The 15,044-nt window shown below is 37.6% G+C and overlaps 1 protein-coding gene across 2 annotated transcripts in view; it reads left to right on the top strand.

Annotated features, from left to right (window-relative positions):
• The window catches only part of LOC138713948 (potassium channel subfamily K member 1-like), a 164,030-nt gene that overhangs the window by 7,034 nt on the left and 141,952 nt on the right, over positions 1 to 15,044 (top strand). Inside the window, exon 1 of one of the 2 annotated variants that reach the window (XM_069846519.1) lies at positions 10,113 to 10,257. The exons of the other annotated variant lie outside the window; for it this stretch is intronic. The gene's annotated coding sequence lies outside the window, so the exon portion shown is untranslated. Of the gene's footprint in view, positions 1 to 10,112; positions 10,258 to 15,044 lie in introns of those variants that run through there. 2 annotated transcript variants of the gene reach the window in all.

Below are 15,044 nucleotides of genomic sequence, written 5' to 3'. Positions count from 1 at the left end.
ATTTAGCTTCCGATATTACTTCATACAAACCAGAAACATTCTCTGTAGCCTATCTTTCATAGCTTTCGATTGTTGCTGTCCAAGGCCCCTTATAGACAAGTCATTTGTTTTTTAATTCATTACACCGCCTTAGATGGCAGTTATTTTAATTTTAAAACTCATTTATCTCATTAAATATCAGTCCTATCAAATTTTTTGAGGGAATAAAACTTATCGCAAATTATTTTTAAAGAAACGTTTGTTATGTAACATTTTTCACAAAAATCAATAATAAGCGAGATATTTCGATTTATTTAATTCAGGCCCCCTTATAACCTCCCTTTTAAATAATGTATTTTGAATGCCATATAGCCTAAAATCTAAGTTACAACGAACTTAATTTATATTCCAATTTTCATCGAAATCCGTTCAGCCATTATCGCGTGAAAAGGTAACAAACATACAGACAGACAGACTGACATAGAAACAAAAATGTCAAAAAAACGATTTTCGGTTTCAGGGTGGTTAATTATATATGTTAGGACCAATTATTTTTGGAAAATCGAAAATTACCAGAAAAATTTCGGCTACAGATTTATTATTAGTATAAATTTTTTTATCATAAATTTTCATTGTTCATATTCTTCACTTCCACCTTTCTTGTCCACTTTCTTTTCCTGCCACTTTTTTTCGTCCACTTTCTTCCCCTTCCACTTTTTCTCGTTCACTTTCTTCCCCTTCCACTTTTCTCGTGCACTTTGTTCTCTTGATTCTTTTCCTCGTTCACTTCTCCTTCCACTGTCTGGCCTCATAGCCCCTCTTCTTCTCTTTTTTTTTGTGTACTGCTACATAGGAGGTTTCATAAAATCAAATTAAATTCATGGACATATATTCAGAGAAATGTTTTTAATAGTAATAATAATAATAATAATAATAATAATAATAATAATAATAATAATAATAATAATAATTTCTGATGCGACATCCCATGGACGGACTGGGCGTCAAGCTAGGTGAGGGGCATAGCAGTGTTTTAACATACGCATATTTTATACAGAGTGGAACTATAAGGTGCTTAAAAACTCTGAGGGAACATTAAAATTTGAGGATTGAAATATGTTAATTGAAGACAGGTCCGGAAACGCTTTGAGGATTGAAATTTCCACAGAAAAACAATTCTAACTTGTGCGTCACACAACGTAACGTAAACAGGGTTGTAGAAAATGGGCGCTGTGGAGGAAGTAAAGCGTGTTCATATCCTCTAGAAGTGAGTAAGAAGTGTTTTCTCAAGTTTTGACGTAGTACATTTTAGTTACATCCTGTATAATAGAGTGCTTGTTCGAAATTGATTCCTAAACAAGATTTAAGACTCGCGTCTCTTTTCTTGAAAACGTCATATTCCTTGTGTCCCCAGGTGCTTCTTGGCAAGATGGAGGTGAAACGTAGAGCCGCAATCAGTATCCTAACAAGATTATAAATGAAACCGGCTTGAAGTGATTGTTACTTTCACTTAATGAAACATAAAATATCCATGTTGCCTTCTACTAAGTGAACGAGTGATCCTTCATGTGAGAGAAGTTTTGTTGTACAGAAGTAAACTATATTTATCATTATCATACACAAAGTGGACCACTTAAATTGTGGCTACGTTTTTCATGCTGTTTGTATAATTTAATACTGTTTTATACAAACATTCAAGCATTTTGAGATAAATGGAAAATCATACACTGTGGAAATAGTACCGCTTAAAAATGTAGACAATTCTTAAATGGAAAAAAAGTGATATGAAATTTATCGAATACCTGTCTTTGATTGAAAATTATGCTGTTCGTGATTGTTATTGTGAGCGTGGTTGAGATTGTAAAAATGTTTGGAATTTGAAATAAAGGTTTGTTATCTCGTTCCATTTTTGTCATACTCCCCACAATTGAATAATGATAACAAAGCGGAGCCTTCTATGTGTATTTCATAATCGCTTCCTCATTTAATAAGGCCTAGCAACAATGAAATTAAAAGTTGAACCGAATTACACATCAATATGACGCCAGTGAGTTTTTGAAATTGTAATTAATTAAATTAATTTGGAAATTAATACCACAAATGAGACTATGCTAAATTATCTGTTTCTGTATATTTTATACTTTCCGAATTTATTAATCGCCTCCATTTATGTAAGAATAACAGTTTTTTTGTTAAATTAAAAATAAGTTCAACATTTCGTTAAGCTTCACGTGAATCTTTTTCAAACCCATCTGATACCAAATCACAGATCTGCAGCAACACGGCCCCTCCATTGTATAAAAATAAAATCAATGAAATAAAGTTTCATGAAATTACATCATTTATTGGATAACCAGCACTTGATTGGAACTGCCTATAAAGAGATGACATCCCAGATGACTGGGTGGTATCTTTCACGTAATGCTGCGATCCACATAACCGCTTACAAATGGCTTTTTGAGGTTCATTGCCGCCCCCATCGGACCCCATCCTGAACAAGATTAATCCATCATATCCTACCTCCACATAACCTTTTAAAACATAAAAGCAACAATGAAGATGGATCAGTCAACAAAATAAGTAGTCTACAGGTTGCGAATACACTTTCATCAAAATGTTGCAGAAGCCATGAATGAACAAATAAGCTCTTTTGCATTGAGAGTGGCATCGACGCGACTCCTGTAAGGGCACTATTGTAATTTTTATTGCAATTTCTCCCGAGTGGCTCGCAGTAAAAACGCTCTATTATTAAACAGTGATACTGAGAAGTTGTAAACAAAGGGAACGGCCGTACTTAGAACATTTCTCAATCGTGTCTAGATATAAATATTAGAGGTAACGTATATACACAAAATCAATACAATAATACGTAGTACGTTAATTAATTATAACTTATTTCCCATAGACTTCTTTGGAGCACCTGGGGACCTCTTGAATGCTTTACCACTGAGCCTTTTGGTCTTTAATGTGATGAAGTTTCAGTATTACTTTGAGGGGGAAGTCGGGGGAATTGTGTTCATACCAGCACGGACGAACAGCTGTCTAAAAATAATATACGGTATACATGTTAAAAAGATTTTATTTTAATCGTAGGTATTGCTATTCATAAAATAGAATGTATTTTTAACATTTCTATCATAAAGAACTATTTAGGCTATGGAAATGGCTTGCTGTGGCTTTTTCGTGTGCAGAATAATATTGTCAGTTTGGATAAAAAAAATATATGCTGAGCCACAAACAAGAGATTTGCAAAGGAGCATATTGTAAACGAACTGAGACTGATGGCTTACGCAGCAGTCAAATATGTCTGCAAAAAGTCGGAAAAGCTGCAGCTGGTGGTTCGTCAATCAGCATCTAACACGTTCAGTGCCCAGGTAAACTCGTGTTACGATGAGCACGCATTATACTCTCATAAAAGGTTACACCAGGCATGTCAACGACACGAACTGTTGTCTATCAAGGTGCACTTTGCGAGCGCTTTGGTTTCAGTGAGCATAAGAGAAATCGTCGTGAAGGATTGCGTTGTGCAAGGAATAAGTTACTAAGGAATTTAAAGTTAATACTAGGCTCTACATGGTTCTACTAGGGTAATTTATTTAGAAAATTTATGTTTGGATAATCATGTTAAATAATATTTCTTAATAAATATTATTTCTCAAACAGTTTGAAATATTACTGTATTGCAAATTATACATTATCCATGAATAATACGTAGTAGGCTATATTCAGACGATTTTTTTTTAAATTATATATTGACGAGTTTTTTTAAAATAAAACTGAAATAATTCAAACCTTTTTTGTTTTAAATACATATACAAACATCCGGGTTTGTCCTTATTCGTGAAATTTTCATTTTTCTGATGTTCTCTAATAATAATTCTTCCAATGTCAGTCTTGCTGGAAACTATCCTCATAATGAGAATCTGTTAAACATAGTTTCGCCAAGTTTGTTGAGATTAATTTGTGAAAAAAAAAAAAAAAAACTGTTGGCAACTATAAGACATTATTGCTCCCAAACTAACATTACTAAAGGCCCATTCACAATGAAAATTAAACATAACCGTAACATAAACACAGAAGTTTGCTCCCAGGCTACCAAATGGGATCATTCATAATGATTTACATAAGCATTGACATAAACATTACCGTAAGACGTTAACATGAAAGTTTGCAAACTCCAAACTTTCATGCTTATGCTTACGTGATTTGCAAACAGAACACAATCGTGGAGCGCTGAAGTATACGACAGAATATGAGGAAATGGCGTCGTTGTTATGTTTCCATGGTTACCAAGTATGTTTGCTGTTGTGTTTATGTTCCCATCGTGAATGATGTTATGACTTCTTGATTTTACTGTAACGTTAAGTTAACGCTTACGTTATGTTTAATTTTCATTGTAAATGAGCCTTAAGACTTCTGTAAGTTTTGGAGCAAGATGGAATTTAAACAAATAAATAATAACCCCAGTAAAACTTTGAAAATTGCTAAATCACAGCGTTATAACTTGTAGTTAGATTTTCAATATTTAAAATTTTGTTCTACTTATGGTTTAAATGTTTTTTTTATAATCGTCAGTCATATTCATGCTCTGATCTTCCGCGACATTCTTATATTCATAAGAATTATACACATCGTAATGTCGCTGGACATTAAATTTCTTACAGATAATGCATTTTTTACATATTATACATTGTGTCTGTCCGTCGTGATTGCAGCTTGAAAGCTTGTATAATGAACAGAAGCGTAGAAATATAAAATCGAGTTAGTTATTCCCATCACACCAACAAAATAAACTATACATTTTACAATCAAACAAACATAATACATGAATATACAGTACAAAACTCTATAGGATCTGACTAAGACGCGCTGTCGTGTTGTATTCAGTAGATCCTGTAAAACAAGCAATCGTGTGTTGCTTATTATTTATCAGTGTACTTATTCATTCTTTCACTTTGAGAGAGGAACAGAGATTAAGGGTGTTTGAGAATAAGGTTCTTAGGAAAATATTTGGGGCTAAGAGGGATGAAGTTACAGGAGAATGGAGAAAGTTACACAACACAGAACTGCACGCATTGTATTCTTCACCTGGCATAATTAGGAACATTAAATCCAGACGTTTGAGATGGGCACGGCATGTAGCACGTATGGGCGAATCCAGAAATGCATATAGAGTGTTAGTTGGAAGGCCGAAGGGAAAAAGACCTTTGGAGAGGCCGAGACGTAGATGGGAGGATAATATTAAAATGGGTTTGAGGGAGGTGGGATATGATGATAGAGACTGGATTAATCTTGCACAGGATATGGACCAATGTCGGGCTTATGTGAGGGCGGCAATGAACCTCCGGGTTCCTTGAAAGCCAGTAAGTAAGTACTTATTCGCCCCTGCCACGAGTTACGCTTTGTCACTAGACTCTGCGTTGGAAAGCTCTAGTCTGCGATGGTTTACTATAAATGTTCAGGTTATACAGGAAGTCGTATAGCCTGGCCTAACTTTGAGAGCCAGGTAACGCAGTGCATTGGTCGGTTTCGCCAGTTCGTTTACTTCACTTTACTGTCAGCTGCTGCTTTGTATATAAATCTATCCAGTTCGTTCTTGTGAACCGCGCTTACACGCGCAATATTCTTCATTTTTTCGTCGGTTATTGAACGACGCGTATCAACTACCAGATTATTTATCATTGATGAAATTTGTGATAGCGAGGTGACACGAGGCAAGGATTCCCTGACATTCACCTTGCAGCTTGGGGAAAACCTCGGAATAACCCAGCCAGGCAATCAGCGCAAACAGGAATCGAACCCACGCTCGACCGCAGCTCCGAATGAGGAGACAGCGCGCCTAGAAAGCTAAGCCGCTGACTCACACAACTTTAACTGTTCTATTTTTTCGGTAAATAAATTTTATATATTATATTGAAATATATTTGGACAAAGGAAGGGATGAATGGATACAAATAGCTGGTCTGCGTGCCATTGACTTGCTAGAAGCTTCTCTTAGGAAAAGCAACGCTTTTATTTATTGTGCAGAACAGATAACGGCGCCGTTTTTAACACTACTGGTGTGTTGTGAGCCTGCCATAGCAGTCAGTGGGGCGGATTACGGATGAACTGTAATCAAAGGTCAGCGTGTCCTGTTCAGTGGGATCGATTCCGCGGAAGTGTGAAGCCAGCTAAATAACTTGCAGAGTTGGTCTACGTGAAAGCCCCTTGCCGCATGCGATATGCTGTAGTATCAGGTGCAAAACACGTTATTCTACGATCCTCTTAACATGGCAGTATGACCCCCACCTGTGGGTCACGACCCCAATTTGACAGACGTGGGTCTAGACCATCAACCTGTCATGCAAGCCTGTGAATGAAGCAGTTGGATTTTATTAGAAAGCTCTTCCTTTCCGCATTGTAATATTCATAGCATACCATTCTGATGAATTGGAGAGCATCGTGCTGACCTCAAGTTATCTCCGTACTGTTTGGATGATCGTTCACCTCTGCTAAGGCAGGCCTTCACTCTCCATGGGCTTTCGCGTCACTGATAATTAATTTACTTTCCTGAGGACAGCAAAACATCAACTGCGGTCCGAGCTATGTATGTATGTATGTATGTATGTATGTATGTACAGTAACATGCAAATTAATCCGAACACGACATATTTTTACATTTTCTGTCATTGTTGGCCTCACAGCTGCTCATACAGCTTTAATTGACATCTCTAGTACGTGTAATTCCATTGTTGAAGGTCTGTCGTTATTACTTTTTTTATAATATGTGACATTTTGCCTGTCGTTTTGTACTTATAAGAATTTCAGTTGTGTTGAAGACTTAATACTGCAATCCTGTGTACAATCTGTCGTCTTCACAAATGGATACAACTCCACGAAAACGGTCTAAAATTATAACATTAGCAGAGCATTCTTCTATGACACAGAGGCAAATTGCTGCAGAATGTCACATCGGTTTGGCTACTGTTAATTCGATCATAAAACGATACAGGGAAACTGGATCCATCACACCCCAGAAAAAAGGAAACTGTGGCCGGAAAAGGAAGATTTCACCTGCAGATGATCGTTTAATTGTCAGGAAAAGTAAATTAAATCCTAGACTAACTGCTGTCGACTTAACCCGCGAGTTAATGGCTACCACTGGGGCGAATATTCACGTCACAACAGTGCGGCGTAGGCTTTTGGAAGCTGGACGAAGGGCTCGTAAGTCTATTAATAAGCAACTGCTAACCCCTGTTATGTGCAAAAAACGCTTAATGTGGGCAAAATTACATCAACACTGGACAGTGAATGACTGGAAGAATGTACTTTTTCCGATGAGTCTCATTTCGAGGTCCACGGCCACCGTGTTTCTTACGTACGGAAAGGATCCGAAAAAGTAACAGCAGCTCATCTCCAACAAGCACCCAAATACCCCCCTAAAGTAATGTTTTGGGGTTGTTTTACACATGAAGGGGCCTGGAGCATTAATACCTATCAAGGGAATGATGAATTCTGACAAATATATTCACTTATTGGAAACCAGAATCGTACCCCAGCTGCAAAAATCATTTCCGGATGGCAGAGGTGTGTTCCAACAAGACCTGGCACCATGCCATACGTCTCGAAAAACTACAGAATTCTTTAACAAGAAGAATATTCAGGTACTCCCCTGGTCAGGCAACTCACCCGACATCAACCCCATTGAGAACTTGTGATCAATTTGCAAAAGAAGAATGCAAAAAATGGATTGTTCTACAAAGGAGAAGATGATTTCTGCCCTCATTGGTGTATGGTTTCGCGATGAAGAAATGAAGAATATTTGTGGGAATATTTGTGGAATCCATGCCAAATCGTCTCAGAGCTGTTATTAGGAACAAGGGAGGCCACATAGATTACTGAGGTATGTCTTATATTCTTTTTTTTTTATCCCGTTTGATTGTTTTTGCATAAGTAATTACGTTGTTCGGATTAATTTGCACGCTACTGTATGTATGTATGTATGTATGTACATGTATGTATGTTTGTATGTATGTATTCACACTGCACATGGGTAGCAGTGGTAAATAATTGCACTCAATAATGACAATTAATAATAAACACAATTAATAATAAATACAATTATTAATAATACTAAAAATAATTAATACTAAAATAATAATAAATAATAATAGGCATTCCTTCCGACTAGGTAACCGGTCAGGCTACCAGCTACCAACCAGGCTACGTTTTGCACGTTTCCCAAGGCACCACAACTTCAAAATTGAGAGTTTTGGCCTTCTCAGTAATCCTCTTTCAGACACTTCTGTCTTTAGCTGCCTTCACTTTCGTTTTCTTCAGGTCATTCATCACATCCGCCGATTGCTCTACTTATATAACATTTTTGCCAGTCTCTGGTCATCCATCCTTATTATGTGCCCCAACCATTCTGTTCTGAGTGATATAAATTATATTTTTAATTTAAAAAGTCTGAAACATCCTGGAATCGTTCCAGCCAGTTTTGTTTGAAGTTCGGATTTGATAATATAGTCATTCATCTTTTTATCTAATTTCCGTCATTCGCATTATTCGTCCATGTTCTTTAAAAAGTCAGCAACGTTGCAACTGGCATCGAGTTACAAGTGAAGGGCGTGGTTCTCCTAAGGGATTAACAATGGCGGGGTGAGCCATAGTGGAAATGGCTTACCTATAAGATATTCCCCCATGATATATTTAAGCATTTCCAAACTTATTCGTCCACGGTTTAGCCGCAGCAAACGGTTGAAAGACTGTATAATTAGGAAAAGTATTACATGTGTTTAGGTTATTGCTTAAAAAACGTACAGATTTATTTTAGGAATAAAATAAACATAATTTTTGGATAGAGCAGGCTTTCATTTTCATTTACGCACACGTTCCTCTTCCAAATGCGCCCCGGGTATTAAGTTATTAGCGGAGTGCGTCAGTCTGTCCGCCTGATCCTAGAGACCTTCGGCGCGTCACGTTGGAAGTGCTACCTGTATTAATGGTTCACGTCAACAGCCATTCCTAATATAATATATTAAGCTGGACAAATGTGCCTCGGAAAACATTGTTGATCATATGCGCGATTTTTAAGTTTCATTAAAGTGGTGCACGGCCAGACAACTGCTGTAAATATGGATTACTTTAATCAACAAGAGAGGGATCATTGTTATAACTGATTCATGGCCTACTGCGTGATTCAATGAGTTTTCTTAGAAATGACGTGAGCGTCTTAATGGATAATTATATAAAATACTTCAATGTTAAATCCGAAGCTTTCGTATGAAAATGTTTGAGACAGCACTATTTGTGACGTGAGGATATCATTGACTTCATGTTTAGAAAATAACTTGTTTAATAAATAAGGGAATAATACAGCCTGAAAAAACTACAGTATGTAAATACGAAACATACATTCCAGGTCAATTCGTCTACATCACAGTGTCCAATATACAGAAAGTTCACTACAAAAATGCTCACGATTAAAACGTCCAATCAAATAAGGCCACTAGTCAAAATGTCCAATATGCAGAAATGCCCGGAAGTCAGAATATCCAATATATGGTACGTACAGAGACGATATTTAACATTCTTTTCGGAGACCTACAACACCAAGATTCATACTTCATATGAAATAGCATTGCAGTATACAGGAAGCATACAGAGTCTGTTTGCTGAGGGTAGGACATAGGACAACATTGGCATAAGACACCTATGTCTAAAAACATTGAGGAAATAGACCTAATTTAATTAGTGGGCCATGTTTAGAAATCAGCAGGCTTTGACAATTTCTAAAACAAGGCTTTGGCTTAGTAACCATAAATGTTCTCTTGTTTTACAAATTATTGTCAAAGGCCACTGATTTCTAAACTTGGCACATTGATTCCGTCAATTAGCGGCTTTTATTATTTCTACTCCGTGGACGAATGATGATGTAACAAGCGTCTGGGCATTAAATAAATATATAAATAAATTCTACTCCCACGTATCGGTATTTGTAATGTTCACTCAGTTAAGCAGGAGCAGCGTGAAGGGCTGCATTGTTGCCAGGTGTGATTAGCGCATTTTAAGAATGAAGCGAGGGCGGGGGCCGCTGTTAAAGGGTAAAGTTCGGTCACGGTGGAATTGTTGAATGTGGAAGGAGCCGATGCGTGATATTGGCTTTAATGCGGGGTTGCAGTGCGCGTGCGCGCAGCACGGGGGCGGTTTCGTCCGCCGAACCCAAGAAGAGCGCTCGCATCAGTCGCCAGACAGGCCGGGGCGCGACTGCAGGACCTCAGCACTCCCTGCGCTCAGGTAGGTCAAGGCCGCGGCCGTGGCCCACTCCAAGTGTTTACGATTATCAGGCTCGCTCATGCTTGGTGGTGTACGATGCAGAAGTGCAATCCTTACATAAATTGTTGTATAATGTTGGTAGAATTGATTGTATGTGAATTAATACATTTTATTACATTGGTGCCAGATTAATAACGAGATAAGAGTGCAATCAATTCTGAATTGTTACAGATACACCTGTGATATAAAACGAAATTACTTCCGAAACTTGTCATCTAATAAATACACTACCAGTTAAAAAAAAATCATTTGGTTTTCTGTGTCGGTCATTTCGTCATATTGATTGACAATAAAGTAATATCCAGCAGGGAGAGGGGGGGAAGAAAAAGCATAACCAAAGGAAATGGATTTCTTACATTTTTAATTTAATGCCTCAAAAAGAATACATTTCATTCTAGTGTTGTATGTTAACGATTTAAAATAATAAATTATGTTGTAATGTAATGAACTTTAGTTCAGTGCAATATAATAGATACTTCTCGCACACTACCAACTGCACTCTGCTTAGTTAACGTCTTTGTGATGAAAAGTGATCAGAAGAAACGTCACAGTGAGCTCAACACATTTTATAAAGACAATTGAATGTTAACTTGCTCTTTTCACATTTATTCAGCAGTCTGTATACACGCACGTTTCTCGCCGGTGCTGTAGACACGCAAGTACGCAGACGATCGTTAAAAATTCGCATAACATTTCTGACTGTTTGCGGGAAACAAAAGACAGACAGTACCCGTGTACAGAAGAAATTGTTTGCTTGTTTATTTAAGTAAAAGAAGAGCCTTCTGAATTCCGATGTTTGTGTTGTCTAATACCTGCCTAAACGTTAATGAATTTTATCATCTTTACTCGTAATCTTTGGAAATTACATATTGAATGTCAGTATCGTTAGCAAGAATTGAAATAGCATGCGTCTCTGTATACATGCGTAACTACTGCGAATTTTAATTTCACATTTATTCGCAATAAAAATACGACACGCACTTTTTCTGATCATCACTATCTGTAAAGCGTTCGGAATTTAGAAAATACTATTGAGCATACAGGCTCTTCCTAGCGGACACCCTCATTGTACTATAACTAAAATGAGTTGTTTAGGTATTTTATGAGTTGTTAATTAAAATTGTGTACCGGGTCTTTCCCGGGGGTAAAAGGCGGCCAGAGCGTGGTGCCGACCACACCACCTCATTCTAGTGCCGAGGTCATGGAAAGCATGGGGCTCTACCTCCATGCCCCCCAAGTGCCTTCATGGCATGTTACGGGGATACCTTTACCTTAACCTTTTTTTTTACGTATTTTATGACGTATGTAAAATAACAGAAGTAAATCTAAGTACTGCTTCAAATATAAACGTGTATTAGTTTATTGGTACTTCCAATAACGGAATAAATGAAACATTTATTTATGTTATTTTGTACACGTTAGAAAATACTGTATTTGTGTTACAAAGAGGGGAATACCCACTAAGAAGACTCCTATCCTACCCAATGGTATTTTCTAAACTCTGGACGCTACATAGGCTAAAAAGATGCTTGTGCGACCTAAATTAAATTTTGAATATACAAAGCTAAAAATAACTGCTTCCGTTTTGACGATAATGCTATGGAAATTAAGATTTCCAAAACTAATGTGATCTCTACAAGGAAAACTATTTCTGTTAAATTGAACTAACTTATAATTTAAATCAGAGATGGGCATTACGACTCAGGATAGCAGAAGAAATACCAGACGGAAGTAGGATAGGGAGAGGAGTACGTCAAGAATGCCCTTTATCGCCTATCCTGTTCAACATCTGCTTGGAGGATTTAGTGAAGAACTATTTTCAGAACATGGGAGGGTTGATAGTAGGAGGAAGAAGAATAAAGTTAGTAAGATTTGCTGCTGATATGACGTTGTTAGCAGAAGAGGAGATGATACTAAAGGATATGCTACTGGAGCTAAATGACAGCTGTGAGTAGTACGGAATGAAGATAAATACCAACAAGACGAAGACCATGGTTATAGGAAGAAAAATAAAGAAGGTAAACAAGTGGACAGCTTCAAATACTTGGGGTGTACTATAAGCAGTAGCATGAGCTGCTGCCAAGAAGTCAAAAGGAGGATAGCAATGACCAAGGAAGCTTTTAATAAAAAGGAGCATCTTCTGCGGACCTCTGGAGAAAGAACTGAGGAAGAGACTAGTGAAGTGCTTTGTGTGGAGTGTGGCATTGTATGGGACAGAAATATAGACATTACGACGAAGTGAAAAGAAACGATTAGAAGCATTTGAAATGTGGATATGGAGAAGAATTGAACGTGTGAAATGGACAGACAGAATAAGAAACGAAGCTGTGTTGGAATGAGTGAGTGAAGAAAGAATAATGCTGAAACTGATCAGGAAGAGAAGAAGAAATTGGCTGGGTCACTGGCTGAGAAGAAACTGCCTGCTGAAGGGTGCACTGGAAGGAATGGTGAACGGGAGAAGAGTTCGGGGCAGAAGAAGATACCATATAGAGAACATTGATACGTGGATCGTGTGCGGAGAAGAGGAAAGGGAAGATTGGATAATGCTGGGTTTGCAGTGAAAGTGGGCAGAATATTTCCTCTCTTGAACTCCACCTAATGCTTCAGCTGAGGTGGAAGGCAAGCCGCGTTCTCTCCTGCCATGTTTGAAAATGTGCGCAGCTTTATTTCAGTACTGCCCGATCATAGAATTTTGAAAGTAACATAAAAGGAACAATTTATATGTAACAGTGTTCACTTTCTTCACAGCTGTGTAGCAAAACACGAAAAACAGCAACTTTCGATGTTTCACTGTGTTGCCGACAGAGGTGTCGACCAATATCCTTGATTTTTTCCGTAGCACTACAGAGGACATGCCTCCTGTTGACAGCCTCTCAAAACTTACGTTCACACTATTGTAAAGCCGCAGTAAAATCATATAAATATGCACTACTGCGAAATTACCCGTATTGCGGAATTAGCCAAGTTTCCCCTACTAGACAACTACTCAGCCGGAGAGGCAGGTTTTCCTCCAGAATCATGGACAGCGGAATCTACGTCACAGCTAGAGAGATTTGATCGTGAATACAATGCACAGCTGTCACCTCAGCGTATGCTACAGAATATTCAGGCAGAAAGTAATTTAGAAATGATGTCCAGCAGACACCCTGCTCAAAAATACAAGTAACGCGCACTACAGGGTCACTCTAAACAAGATTAAACTAGTACACTATGCTTCAGTTTAGCAATTTTTATATTATTATTATTATTATTATTATTATTATTATTATTATTATTATTAGGGCTAGGATTTTGATGACCTATAAATCATGAAAAAATGTCCTAAAACAATGCATTTATGACCTAAAAATCTAAAAAAAAAAAAAGCCCTTAAAATGCCCTTAAAAATTGATATTACATAATTGGCTTAGTAGGAAAAGAGGTTTTGCACTACTTAATATTTAGACTAGTAATTAAATTACATTTTACATAATTTTTTCTAAGTACTACACTTTAATTAATTATTTTACCTAATGTAGTTTCCATGTTCACCTCTGCGTCGGCATGTGGACGTGAGGTCAGCAGTCGGCTGGTCGGTCTTGGCCCTTCATGGGCTGTAGCGCCATGGATTTACTTTATTTTTAGTTTCCATGTAGTCCACCACAAGGCCACTCTTATCCGGAACTAGCAGGTATAGAGGAGTCTATATTGAAGGGGTGGTTGAACTGGTCCATTACATGGGGTGTACTACGTTAAAGTGTAAATATCTGTGTAGAAAAAGATTAAAATATTGAATAAAATAATGGGTATTAATGGACAAAATATGTAAAGAAAATATCAAAGGAAATAAACATTATTTTACATTAATAATGGAGATTTATGGCCAAAATTAAATGAAAATGCCTAAAAAATGACCGATAAAAGAAAAGATGCTCTTATGAGTTGAAACAGGCAAAAAATACAAAAAATGCCCTAACAAATATGTCTTAAAACACTCAGTTTATCACATAACATACAAATACTAAAGCAGCTATGTTTCTGGCTTACTAGAAAAAAGATGCAATTTCATCAAAATCCTAGCCCTAATTATTATTATTAAGGTGAATAGAAGTGGAAAGCGAAGGGAAGCACATTGGACGAAGGACGAGAAGAAAAGGGTGACGAAGAAGGCGAAGTGAGAACAACGAAGAAAAATGGGAAGGAAGGGGCGATGGAGAAGGGGAAGGTACGTTGAAGAGAAGTGGATGATGGAGGAGAAGAAAGAGGTGATGAACGAGAAAGTGAAAATAAAATAGTAAGAATAAGAAGAAAAGTATGACGAGGGAGTAAGAGAGAATGGACGAGGGCAAAGATGACGAGGTAAAATGAAAACTGATTGATGGAAAAGACAATTAAGACGAAAAGAAATCCACCGCTGTGGAGTAACGGTTAGCGTGTCTGACTTGAAACGAGCGGGCCCGGTTTCAAATCCTAGTTGCGTTGGGGATTTTTTCCGAGGTTTTCCCTCAGTCAATTGAAGCAGAATTGCTGAGTAACTCTCGGCGTTGGACCTCGGACTGTTTTTCGCCATAATTTCTTCACATACTGTATAATCTATATCATAGCCCGGGTTAAATTCTTGGTGCAGCGTGATGTATTCGTACAAGAGCGCGACTGTTCGGCGACAAATGTCCACAGAATAGCAGTGATAAGCACAATAATCCTCAGCTGAAGAGCAAGCCTTCGGGCCCCTCGTTCGTACAAAAAAAGGATGGAAGTGACACCAAGTG

The sequence above is a fragment of the Periplaneta americana genome, chromosome 14, assembly GCF_040183065.1.
Source record: "Periplaneta americana isolate PAMFEO1 chromosome 14, P.americana_PAMFEO1_priV1, whole genome shotgun sequence".
Lineage (NCBI taxonomy): Eukaryota > Metazoa > Arthropoda > Insecta > Blattodea > Blattidae > Periplaneta > Periplaneta americana.
This window is presented reverse-complemented; position numbering and strand designations above follow the sequence as displayed.